We start from the raw sequence: 14,560 nt of genomic DNA on the forward strand, positions 1-14,560 counted from the left end.
CCCCGAGTGATATCAATGATACCACTGAACCTGGTTGGAGAGGGTGGTTTCTCTCTTCCTCCCCAAACAACCCAGCGTACCTCAGCCCTTCTTCCATGGACTCTTTGCTACTAGTTTTAGCGGTGGTTAGGTTTCTTAAAACACTTAGGTGTGTGCTTGCGAAATGTCCTGATCCCACACTTCTTTGGTAGGAATATCCTAGGTGATTTGATGCACTATCGTCGGGCGTAAGATCGTCTCCGATGAGTTTTCTGGATTGTAAGTGCATGTATGTACGATTTGATAAGCTATTTGTCAACCCAATTTGGTTTTTCTTTTGATTCTATCACTCTGTTTTAGATGCCGTGAAACTGCATAGAGTGTTTCACGTCATGAAACTCTAGGAAATAGTTCACGGCGTGAATGGTATCCTGCACTTTCACGTGCTCAAAAAAATTTACCTTTCGGGGTAGATTCCCTCTTTTTGGTATAGGACACTCCCCTTAGCCGACCCTTATAGCCTTGGTCTGTCTAATCGTTGGATTTGGCCAACCCGTGAATCTGCAGAAAATGGTTCACGTCGTGAACCTGTAAGGGTTTCACACCTTGAACAGCTTCAAAATGTTTCACGTCGTGAATGCCTTCCTAAACTTTCACGTGCTCAAAAATTTTGACAGATTGCGCGGTGGAGAAGGTTTTCTATTTTTGGAAAGGCAATCCCGTGATTTTTGGTGTTAATCACGGCACTGATTTTGTGAGCAATTCATGGCGTGAAACTGCAGGAAATGGTTCACGGCATGAATAAATTTTCTGCACTTTCACGTGGAACCTCCTGCGTCAAATTTTATGATTTTCAGTGCGTAGAACTTATCCAATTGATACCAAATCAATTGTTTCACTCCTAAGGAATGAAATGCAAGTTGTTGGCACAGTCAATGGTCCCTTATGTTTTTTATTTTTATGAATTTTTAAAAAAGAAAGGAAACAACACACCAACCTGCTCATTCACACGCTGGTGGTTTTGATGATGTGAATATCAAATTTAACAAGAACAAACAATGAAGCCTTATCTTAAAACCACTCCACCACAAACACACACAACATCACAACCAATTTCTCACAATTTTTTCCTACCACACACATCTTATCCATTCATTTTCCACACAATGCACTACCAAAATGCAAGGGCAACAATGAATCCTATGCAATGGGAGCTGAAACTCCAAGAGGATGGAAACAAAGATGTTTCCCTAGCAGCGGCGCCAAAAATGTTATGGGCTACCACACCTCCAAGAGGAAACTCTACACATTCACCTAATGGATAAGAAATAGATCACAACTATCGTAGGTACTTTTACCAACGCTTCGATCTTGAGTCCCTTGAGGCCTCCAAGCTTGCTTGTTAAGCTCCAAACTCCAACTCCACCTCCACACTATCACTATGGAGTCGCTCACACCTTTGCATAGGGAAATCACTCTCTCTCTCACTCTCTCTCTCACACAAGCATGAAAGAGGCATAATGCTAGAATGCTCTCACTCCTTCAATCTCTCTCAAGACCCTAAGGGAGAGCTCTCAATAGCACAAAGGGGATTGTGTCTTTTCATTATGAGAAAATGCCTTATATACATTTGGGCCGTATTCACACTTGGGTGCCCAAAACTCACTTACGAGGCCTTGGGTGGCCAATATCTCATAATGTACAACTTTTATAGTGCCGTTTCATGACACTTATTAATGTCCTCAATTGAGGATCATGTTTGTTAGTCTAAAATGGGATTAACAAGCAAGAGATGGAATTTGCAAGAGGATGTGATTGGCATATACGTAAATCAAACTAACACATCCATATCAAATAATTAATTTTCTCGACGTACAATTAAAATAACGCTCTTTAAAAGTTATCTTTTTGTATATGTGATACAATATCAAAAATATGGAGCACTTATATGGTCACATGGGCATCATTTTTATGTGAAATAGATAAGAAAAGAGCAACTTTTAATTGTGGAGTGATGGTTAAATTTGAACAAGAGAGTCAAGCTAGTGCTAGCAACTCAAATGTTATTCTCTCCAATCTTGATTGTTGTTCAGCTATATAAGACATATTTGGACTTGGATTTAGATATTTTGACATGTTCATTCTTGATGTGCAATCACCAATGCTCCAATGGTAACTTTGAGAAAAGATAATAATGGATTTGTTGTAGTTGACTACACTAAGTTGTGGATAGATCTTTGGGATACATTTGTACTACCACAATGATGCGAGAAGGTATGATTTTTAATGCTCGCCAAAATGACCATACTTCCTTGCATGAGAGAGGGAGGAGAGAAGAGAAAAGAGACAATGCAAGGGTCAGTTTGGGAACAACCCTAATGAGGGTTAACTCCTATCAATGTGAAGCCGCTAGGGGCTCACTCCACCACCACTTATGTAACCCTCAAGCTAGGTGGGGAGCAATGAGAGAAGGAGCTATGGAGAGCTCAACTCCTACTCAATGTCTTCATATGTGTAAGAGAGAGAGAGAGAGAGAGAGAGAGAGAGAGGTGAAGAAGAAGGACAATCGAAGAGAGCCTCACTCACATGCACACACACACACACAACTGAGCAAGCAAGCATGCATACACACAAGCTTACCACCATAGCCACAATAGAGTGAGAGAGGGAAACTCAATTGTGATAATGGGATTTTCCCTTTTCATATTTCATAAGTCACTTATATACATAAGCTCTCTTTTTACAATGGCCGGCCGCCATTTAATAATTGGGGGGCTAAATTTGGTTCTTCTAGCTCCATGTACACCTAGGCTTATGCTCATGGACGGCATTACACAAGTCATAAGCTCGATCATCCCATATATCTTTTACCAAGCGCTTAAGGAGGTTTACATAAAAATGAGTTAACTGAAGCGTAACCACACTTTAAAATACCCCCCCCCCCCAATTAAGGTCCGTCCTCAAAGCTGGCGAGAAGAATCAGCAATAGTAGAGAGAGTATGTGCGCACAAAATCATACTGCAACCTAGGGTACTTGGGGGATCAATGAAAGGCATTGTAGCTCATCCAAAACACGGTCTCCATCATGTCTTAGAAGGTTTGGAGGTGCTAGGTGGGCATCCACTAGATGTGCTCATAGTAGCCGAAAAGTTGCTTCATGGTGGGGCCTTTGTTGAGGTTGAAGGTGAGGCCTTGATCTCCTTCATGATAATAATGACAATCATAGTGAGGCCTTTGTTGAGGTTGAAGGCAAGGCCTTGAGATCCTTCATGATAATGGTGCCATTCAGAGTGAGACCTTTGTTGAGGTTGAAGGCGAGGCCTTGAGCTCCTTCATGATAATGGTGTGTTATGGGAACATATTTTAAGCCCTCTTAAAAATATTATTCTACCCTCTTAGATAATTTGGGGATGCTTGGATTATCTTTGTGTCATGCCAAATTATGTTAATATCATGGGTGATACGATTATAAATATTAATACATTTGGTGGATATTGACGTATGCTTGGGGTCTCCCCAATGTTTGTTTCAGTTGGTTCGTATATAGGGGTGATTCCCGGGTTACTTACGCCTAGAAAACATGTGTGTGATGATGGTTTGTATGCTTATGGAATATTTATTTCACCAATTTATTGTTAGTTATTTTATAGGTGGAGGATTTCGAGGATTGAGGAGAAGTCACACAAATTTATTACTTGGCACACCATTTTTATACATGCTGATCTTCAACAGAGATTCTATCTAGATATTTTTTATGTGATTATATTGTCGGGTACTATGAGCTAGGAACTATTGAAAAGGCCCCTGAGTGAACAGGTGGTGAGCGTTCCGGTTGCCAATGATGCCATAGGTACACCGATGAAGGAAGGAATTGGAAATTAGGATTCAACTGGATAATTAAAGGATTATGATCGGTAACACTATGGTTTCATTAAATGATTGTTTTAAAGATTGTTGTTGAATTTGTGAAAAAGGCAAGTTCATATTGGGTGTGTAAGTGGTGTGACTAGTTTTATATTTACATGAATATCCGGCTAGGGGGTCTGGGAACTCACATTTTGATTTATTTTGTAAAAGCTATAGTTTATCAAGCATAGACTTGATCTTTAATATTTGGTAAAGCGTGATATGCTTTAAACCCAAGCCTCAATTTATGGGCACTCTATTTTTGAAGATAAGAGAGTGTCGTGCAAGAAAAGCACCCTTTTTGTATTTTTGGAGGCTATGGCCTAATTTGGAATAAAATATCTCGTAAATACTCATGTGTGGGGGAAAATAGGCCATACACACACGGGGGGGGATGATTGTACCCAATCTTGGAGCCGACTCTTTGTTGTGAGCTAAGTATTTTCATTTGTTTTGAATATTTTAATCATGGTCATGTGATATTTGATGAATTGTTGAGTTTAAGTCAATTTCTTGTAATTTATTTGATTTCTATCTCCCTACAAATTTAGATCTCGTGACAGTGGTATCAGAGCTAGACACCTCGGGAGAAGGGGATAAAATTGAGTGGTAAAAGGCTAAATTCAAAGGTTTTTGAAGGATTTCCTCTATTAACCAAAGGTTAAGAGGAGGGTGGTAAACCATATTCAAAAAACCATGAAACCACTCTAAAATTGAAAAGCGATTTTGCTAGATTCTTGACCTCTTTCTGATCCGTTCTGTATGGATGAATTCTAAAATTGAGAGCAAATCCTGCTTAGCTTTTAGGTTGCTAAACCATTGAGGGAGGAAGAAACCTATACGGATGGTGTGTGAATCTCCAAGAGTCAATTTATGGGGAGTATATGCACTCTGGAAAGAATTTAAAAAAAAGATTTAGTTAATTATAAATTTTTCCTTCTTCCTTCCCTTTCTAACTCATGGCCATGGTTGTCAAATTCAAGGGGAAAGTTTTTCTCTCTCAACTCCACGACTACTCGACCGACACGTCGCAAATTCAGGGAGGGGACTGCCTGTTTGTGTCGATTGCTTCACCTAAGCTATGTTAAGCTTTTAATTAATAAAAGCTATGCTGGATTATTCCCATAAATGCTTTGTAAGCTTTTACTACTAAGCTTACAATAATTAAAAGCTTTGTAGGATTTTATTAAAGTTGTGTTGGTTATATAACAAAAGCTTTGAAGGCTTTAATTCATAAAGTTTACATTGCATAAAAGCTTTGTTAAGATTTAAGACTAAAGCTTTGATAAGATTTTTACAACAAGCTTTAAATATATATATATATATATACACATCTTATCCCATTACAATCTATCTCTCTCTTTTTTGGTGCATTTTTGTGACCAAAAATTCAAAGAGAGAAAACTTCATAAGAAGAGAGAAAACCCACAAAACCCACAGCTTCTTTAAAGCAAGTTTTTGTAAAAAGGTTTTAAAAATTCTATCCTCATCACTTCAAAAGAAAAATTATATCCTCATCACTTCAAAAGAAAAACTTTTCGAGAAAACTCATCATTCCCCACAAAGGGCAACAATTCAGAAAGAAAGGTTGCAATGGCTGCTTTACCCGTTCCGCCCACGGTTGCATGAATCTAGGAATAGATGGATCAATTTGTTTCAGATATTCTGAGAATAATAATTTACATAACTTTCAGAGTAAGGTCTCCCTTTTGGAGGGTAGATGTGATTGGCCATCTCATGGACTAAGTTTGAATCCCTTATATAGGGTTGCCCAAGGATCATCTTATATGATCCTATTGAAAGGCTCATCACCACAAAAGATAGGCAAGAAATCAAGCCAAGGTTTTGATTTTCGCATTACATATAACAGGACACCAAGTGACATAGCATTATTTTCATCAGCTAAACTTCACTTTTGACCATGGCTATTTCTAGGTGGAACCCAGGCCCACCAGTGCTGGTGACTGGAAGCTCCCATTGAAGGCTGAGGTGCATACATTCCAGTTGTCCATGGATCAACTTGACTGTTTGTTGCTACTGCCCAGCCAAGTCCATCTCCAACTATCGGATTTGAGGTTTGCCCCATGGAATTGGGAACAACCAAAGGACCATACTCATGCACTGGTTCTGTTGTTGTCCAAGCCCCATCTGAAGAAGGGACTTGTGAGGCCCTCTGAGGAGTCGAGGGGATCTCATTTTGTCTCGTGCGCCTGCTGCTCATGTAACCATTTTGGGAGGCATTCACAGGATGAGGACACACCCAATATGAAATTGCCTTTTTCACAGAATCAACATCTTCTAAAAACAATCTTTTAATGAAACCATTATGTCACTGATCATAATCCTCAAAATCTCCGGTTGAATCCTTATTTCCAATCATTCCTTCATCGGTGTACCTATGGCATCATTGGCAACCAGAACGCTCACCACGTGTCCACTTAGGGGCCTTTTCGATAATTCCTAGCTCATAGTAACCGGCAATATATTCACATATCAAAATAGAATCTCCGTTGAAGATCAGCAAGATCAACCAACGGATCCATATAAAAGAGCCATGGACCAGCAAGGTCAATCAACCAGATCCATGCCCGAATTCAGAAAACAACTCTTACTCCTTGTTCCAATATCTTCCATGACACACGTGTGGGTATTGTCTCACTGACCCAGAGCCCGAGCACCATATGGTCAGCACCCTCTAGGATCCTTCGCAGGTGACCTAGCGCTTCACTCATAGACTGCTTCCTTGGTCCCTCATCCACTGTATCGAAAGCTCACTATTTAAATCGAACCGAGGCTGGTCAAGACCTCGGCCGACCTTGCTATGCGAGACGTCCTCCGTTGACTCTCCGCCGTCAACTGTTGCAACTTTATCAGCTAGGTCTCCACGACCTTAATCACAAGACGGTCAAGATGCTTCCCCAACATTCTTGACATAAAATAGTCATAAAAACAAGCCATAAATACAGTTTCTATAACAAACTCTCGTCTTTCCACATTCATAAACATTACTTAATCCACATTCATTTCATATAAATTCCCATTCTCATCCAATCACATCATTTTCCATCTCATCACTTCTTTCCTTAAATATCCTCATCAAATCTCATCCACTCGCATTTACCCATATCCACATCATTTTCCATCTCATCACTTCTTTCCTCAAATATCCTCATCAAATCTCATCCACTCGCATTTACCCATATCCACATCTCATCACATCACATTCATTCACATCTCATCCATTCATATTTACCCGATTCACATGACATCACATCACATTCATTCACATCCCGATTCACATGACATCACATCCATTCTCATCCCATATCATTCATTCACATCCCGATTCACATGACATCACATCCATTCTCATCCTATATTATTCATTCACATCCCGATTCACATGACATCACATCCATTCACATCCCATATCATTCATTCACATTTCGATTCACATGACAGCACATCCATTCACATCCCATATCATTCATTCACATCCCGATTCACATGAAAATAGCACATCCATTCACATTCCATATCATTCATTCACATCCTAATTCACATAACAGCACATCCATTCACATCCCATATCATTCATTCACATCTCGATTCATATGACAACACATCCATTCACATCCCATATCATTCATTCACATCCCGATTCACATGACAGCACATCCATTCACATCCCATACCATTCATTCACATCTCGATTCACATGATAGCACATCCATTCACATCCCATGTCATTCATTCACATCCCGATTCACATGACAGCACATCCATTCACATCCCATATCATTCATTCACATCTCGATTCACATGATAGCACATCCATTCACATCCCGATTCACATTACATCACATCCATTTACATCCCAATTCACATGACATTACATCACATCTCATTCATTCACATCTATCCATTTTACATCACATCTCATTCATTCACATCTATCCATTTTACATCACATCACCTCCATCCGTTCACATCCATCACATCACATTTAATTCATATCCATCACTTCACATACACATATATTCTTTCACATACATCCACATATCATGTCGAAGGGTCTCAACTTAGTTTCAAATTTGGTAGGGGTTTTGAGAGTATTTTTCTAAATTGGTCACAACTTCTTTCCTTAAAGGAGTTTGGTCTTGGTCATAGTCTGATTCAAGGTTCGAGTCTGATAAGATTTTTCCCGAACTAGCTTCCTCGGAAAGGCTTGATAATCTAGTTACTATTTTACCGAATTTCTTTCTTTGAAAATTCACTTAACTGATTTCTAAATTAATTACGAATTCTAATGAGGAATAAATTTATCAAATTTTTATCTTTTTTCGTGGTCATTTTGCATCGTGTGTGAGCTGTGTTTGTTCATCTGTGCACTGTGTTCGTTCATCGCGCATCTTCGAGCCTACCTTCAACCGCCTACCCAAGCCCTTTCAAGGTGGGAGCTTAACCTTTTTCTTTTTCTTTTCTTTTTATTTTTTCTCTGTTCTATGATGATATCAATTGATTGTATGAGTCAAATCATGTCCTCTTGCGTTTGAAATCAATCAATTGAATGAATGAATTCCTGTCACTTTGCGATTGATATGAATCAATTGTATGCATTAATACTTGTCATCTGGCAATATATGTGAAAATCCATCCTAAGCATCTTTCCCTTCCACAAACAAATCCTGTAAATTCACAGCCCATGCTAGTCACGTCTGCATATTCACGCCACAGTGTTTCACGTCCCAGTGTTTCACATCGCACAGTCTCACGTCCAAGTGTTTCACATAACACTATTTCATGTCTGCATATTCACGTCAAATTGTTTCACGTGTAAATATTCACGTCTGCATATTCACGCTATAGTGTTTCACGTCTGTATATTCACGTCGAATTGTTTCACGTGTAAATGTTCACGTCTGCATATTCACGCCACAGTGTTTCACGTCCCATGGTTTCACGTCTGCATATTCACGCTATAGTGTTTCACATCCCAGTGTTTCACGTTGCACAGTCTCACGTCCAAGTGTTTCACGTAACACTGTTTCACGTCTGCATATTCACACTACAGTGTTTCACGTCCCACTATTTCACATCTGCACAATCACATCATGCTAATCACGTCCCATTGTTTCACATCTGCACAATCACATCATGCTAATCACGTCCCACTGTTTCACATCACACAATCTCACGTAAAATTGTTTCACGTAACACTGCTTCATGTTTGCATATTCACGCTTCAGTGTTTCACGTCATAGTCCTGCATTTTCATGCCTACTAGAGTAACTAATCACTAGAACACTAATACACTAAGATTCTCTTCATCTAGACTAACCTACTCCCACTAAATTACTAGCCCCCCCCCAAAAAAAAGAGGTAACTACCCACCAGTCATTCGACTAATTGTATATGCCTAATACAGATGTCGATCTCGGAGTCTGATGCATGCATGCACCCATCTACCACTCAAGCAAGTAGTGCTACGGGGTCCCCAGTCAGACACAGACAACAAGGATCAAGTAAGCTGAAGATAAATTTCTTGGGCCCTTATGCCCAATCATTACAGGGTACCTCATCCGGAAGGAAATCATCACACCCCACGGGAAGGTGACTCTCCAGTGTCACAGAAGCTAGTGAAGAGCTATGGGGGAACAAAGGAGAGGGAGTGAGCGAAGCCATAGGGGGGTGTTTCTATCAAGATGGCACGGGTAGTTTTATAGGAGTGAGAGGGGGGGAGCTGGAGAATATGCACGTGAGAGAGAAGGAGTCAGCGGGGTGAAAGAGGAAGATGACATGGACATGGTTGGTGGGGAAGACAAAGGGCCATCGTGGTTGGAGGAGAAGACAAAGTACCAAAACTATGTGCAACATCTCGCAAAGAAGAGAAAATGACAAGGAGGAGGGTCCAGGCGATCCATCGCACATGATTGAGACTGATTAATGTGGGGGGGTGGTCACCCTTTAACAGAAATATTCAAAGGTATAAAGATGGGATGGGGGGTTCCCACGTTAGGATTTAAAAAAATGAGGGAATTTACATCCTCTTCCCCTTAAAGAAATTGAGATGTCTTAATCTCGAAAACAGGTAGGAAAAATCTTGATACAACTTAGGCTCATCTTCCCAGGTAGAATCTTCTGCTAGGAAGTCGTTCTACTGAACTAGATGTTTCCTAATGACTCTATTTCTACAAGCGTGTCTTCAATGAATTTGGTTTGCCCTTTTTATTTAATTGTTAGATTCTAGATAATAGGCTGTACTAGAGTTTACTAAGGGTCGTCTACAATCCATAAGTAAACTAACAATCATTTTTGGCAACTTTTGCAATCAATATATTTCTTTGACATTGAGGTTGCGGGTCAATCCACTCAATCTTAAACTTTTGTTGGGTCAATTGAAATCCCTTCTTTAAAGACAATGGATCTCGAGTATTCAATTTTGTCGGCAAAGAAGGTGCACTTACTCTTCTTGGCAAAGAGTTGATGCTCTCCTAGGACTTGAAAAACCTCCCTAACTTGGCTTTCATGCTCCTTCTCATCCTTAGAGTAGATCAAAATAGCATCCAAGAACACCGAGACATGATTATCTAGCTTCCTGTGAAATATTTCTTACATGGGCCCATTGAAAGTTGCTAGGGCATTACCCAATTGGTATCACACGGTGTATTCAAAATGCATGTATTTAGAGTTGAATGGTATATTTGGGGTGTCTTCTTCCTTTAGTCTAATCTGAGAGTAACCAAACTTCAATTCAATCTTTGTGAAGACTTTAGCTTTGTAAAGTCGATTTAGAAGTTTGTCAATCCTAGGGATTGGATAGTTATTTTTCAAAATAACTATCCTAGGGATTGGATAGTTATTTTTCAAAATGAGTTGATTTAGACCCCTATAGTCAATACATAATCATAAGGTTTCATCCTTTTTCTTTTGAAATAGGACTGGATCTCCCTAAGGTGATACACACTCGGCCTAATGAGTCCTTGCTTCAACATTTGTCAGATTTTTTTCTTTCAGTTCTATGCACTCAAGCATTGACATTTCATATGGCCGTTGGCGATTGGTGCTTTATCTCATCCTATGTGAATGGCACTTGAGTAAGCTCTTCTAGAAGATATTCTCAAACTCTTATTGTCAATCTGGGTCCCTCTTTTTATTATCATCATTGACTTTAATGAGTTTAACTACAAACGCCCTTTGGTTTTTCCTAAGGCTCTTTTACAATTTGCCTGATTTTATTAACTGTGGCTTGGTCTACCAGTTCTCCCTGAGGTTACTACTTCTTGAGACTTTTCTAATCTCACAATTGAGGTTGGAATTATTTTCTTCTAACCAATCCATGCCAAGATTACCATTATAGACTCCTAACGGTGTCACGTGAAAAGTAGTCCCAAGTTGGTTTTCCAATTACCTCTAAGGTTTCATCCTCTACGAGAACTCCAAAAAGATAAAGTATTTTAAAACCCTAATTTTTTTTCTAAAACTTGAAGTATGTATATTTTGGCATCTAGCTTACTACTTCTACTTACATTAATGACTAGATAGGGATAGTCAAAATTTCATTCTAGTCACACTAATGATGATTGGTAATGGTCCAAGAAGTATTTTACCTACGCCTTTCATTTGAGAATTGGTCTGATTACCAAATGGTCAAAGGTCCCTTTAAACTATAACAATGTGGTCACCGACTCTAGTACAAGGCCATACTCAATCATAAAGCCAAAACTATAAATTTAAGAGTCGTAACTCCCACCAACCAAAGCTCTCATACCACCTATGTAAGATACCTGCCCATCTTGTCACTAGGGATAGGGAGGCACCTCACTTGGTAAGATCAATCCCACTTAATTGTGAGAGCTACCTCATCAGTACCACTTCTAGATGATTTGATTTATAAGAAATCTCCACAAGGTTGGGAGTCCTACCTAATATGCCAAAAGATCTCATTTTGGTTTCTAGCCTTTTATAAGGAAACACCTGACTCATGAGATCCACTTGACCACCTGCTTCCCAGAGTGACTAGAACCATTCATCTATGAGGTTTTTCCTAAATTACTAAAGCACATTGTTTTCATTGATGTGATTCACAACATGATTCATTTATTTATTCTTGTGCGTAGGTTCCTTTATCCCTTAATGAATACATTCTTTTCTAATCAAGTCATTCATTTATTTATTCTTGTGCATAGGTTCCTTTATCTCTTAATGAGTACATTCTTTTCCAATCAAGTCATTCATTTATTTATTCTTGTGCACAGGTTCCTTTATCCCTTAATGATGAATACATTCTTTTCCAATCATGTCATTCCACGCACAGAAAGAAATTCATCATAAGAACAACCATAATTTCCAAAACCTTGACATCCCAAATTACATCCATCTCCAATCCCTCAGCTCACCGAGTCACAAAAAAATATAGAGCTTACAACTAGCATGGCAAAAAATCACTCACGCAGTAGAATGAGAAGTGTCCCCTTCACCCTCTTCTTGCTATGGAAGACCTTTCCAGCTCAGACTTGTAACTTCTAGAAAGAACCCTCACCCCGTCTCATGGTAGGTTACCCAACGAAGACAATTGCCCCGATCTCTAAGTATTTATAGAGTCAATTTTCCCAGGTGGGGAGTACCCGATTTCCCCAAACCAATCGCTATAAACAGATCACATCGGAATGGCTGACCTAAACTGATCTTATTGAAATGGTTAACCTAGGGAAAGTTCCCTAGTTTACATCATCATCATCATCATTCTCACACTTTGAGACCATGTTTGTTATCATCAAAATAAACAATTCCATATAAGACAGTCACATTTCTATAAGAAGAATAGTAACTTTTCTATAATATGCAGTAAACAATCCTTATTTTAGCCAATGGTTAGCAACACAAAAGATATTATCCTAGGACTTGAGGGAATAATGGCATTCTTAAGCCAAATCTTAGGCCTTGGGGTATCATATAAACTTAGGTATAAATTAACCCCTGTAAGGAATCAAGTTCTATCCTGTGAGGACATGTCAACTATGGACAATTTGGTCACAACCCAAGACGATTAACTAGGGGCAAAAATCTCATTTTGTATCATTTCATCAATCAACTCAAATCCTTACCAAAAAAATCACTTAGCTTACTTTTTAAAAACAAAGCCAGTTTCAACTATGATCCCAAGTAGTGAACTAAAGATTTGAGTTAAGATTGACTTGCAGTTTTGAATAGAAATGAAGATGGATAACTTGAATACAAGTAGTTGTTGATAATCTACATTCACATTGTACGTTGCCTGGGTGTAGTCTACCTTCTACCTTCTACCTCATCTTTTCACAGCACCCCACCTCGTACCTTATCCTTTATAAACCCATTTGCAAGGAGAGACACCCTCCACCCATACTCCTTTCTCATCCTCAATTTAAAGCTAGACACATTGAGAAAGTGGTGGATGACCTCACCTTGCATTGTTGAGAAATGGCTAGTCTCGTCATTGCACATGGTCGACTGCCTCCCACCATCTACCTTGAGATTGGTGCATAAATTCATCTTCTCCAATTGTATTGCCTAGTTTATCACTAGGGGCTCCTTGGGCCTCCATACAATAGCTTTGTAGATGATAACTTGCCCCTGCATGGAAGAAGCCATGCGCTGCGAGATGCTGAATGATACTTGCATTCACATGACATGCCAGAAGAAGTAGGGCAAACCCAAGAGGAAGAAGCATATTTGAAAACACCCCCATTAGAGAGCACCAATCCTAGAAATATATCTTCATGCCATTATTTTCCATGTGTGCATCATCCTCTTTACTATGTAGCCAACATGGCCTTATTCAAAATAGTACCTCTCCCCACAAACTATGGATTCCCCTTTGTCTTTGCAAGCCAGGCCATGGAGAGGACCCTTCGTACTACTAAAAAAGGAGAGAGAGAGAGAGAGAGAGAGAGAGAGAGAGAGAGAGAGAGAGAGAGAGAGAGAGAGAGAGAGAGAGAGAGAGTAGGGAGAGTGTAAAAAAAAGAGGGGATTTTTCACCTATATGTAGAAGCATGATATGTGACTCTACAATGTTCTATTGTATGCCCGATGACCTACATATGAGCAAACTGATGATACATCAAGGGGAACATTTGCATGAGGTGCAAAGAGGCACATCACAATAAGCATTGCAAAAGATAAGAATACTCTTGTAAGAGGCAATGTCAGAGGTTGCTACTACAAGTGGTCCAAGGAAGATTCAAATGGATATCACAAAACAACTAGTATTGGGACGCAGTTGTTTTAGAAAGCATATAACGAATGGATCGTGGATTTGGTATTGAAAGATCCCTGCCCCCTCCGCGCAATGAATTCTAGGGTGCTAGTAGTGGAAGTAGCACTTCTTGCGTAGGGCAGAGCCTCTCACTCGGGGCCCTGCCCACAGATTTCCGGGGACAAGAGACTAATCCCTCGGTTCTTCCAAGACCGAACCCAGAAAAACTTACCTCGCCCAGCAGCAGCAGACATAGGCGATTCCTCTAGGATATTTTATTTTAACATAGTCAAGGTCTTCACTAACCAAACTATCTGACCGAACCCGTAAATCTCATGGTCAGATTAAGGAAGAGACTTGCACTTGGATCATAGAGACCAACGCTTTTTTCCTCGTCAAGAGGCACAGCCGTTGATTCTTTTCCATAGAACAAGGACTATC

Source organism: Cibotium barometz, chromosome 53 (genome assembly GCF_041138505.1).
Source record: "Cibotium barometz isolate CiBa-2024 chromosome 53, ASM4113850v1, whole genome shotgun sequence".
Lineage (NCBI taxonomy): Eukaryota > Viridiplantae > Streptophyta > Polypodiopsida > Cyatheales > Cibotiaceae > Cibotium > Cibotium barometz.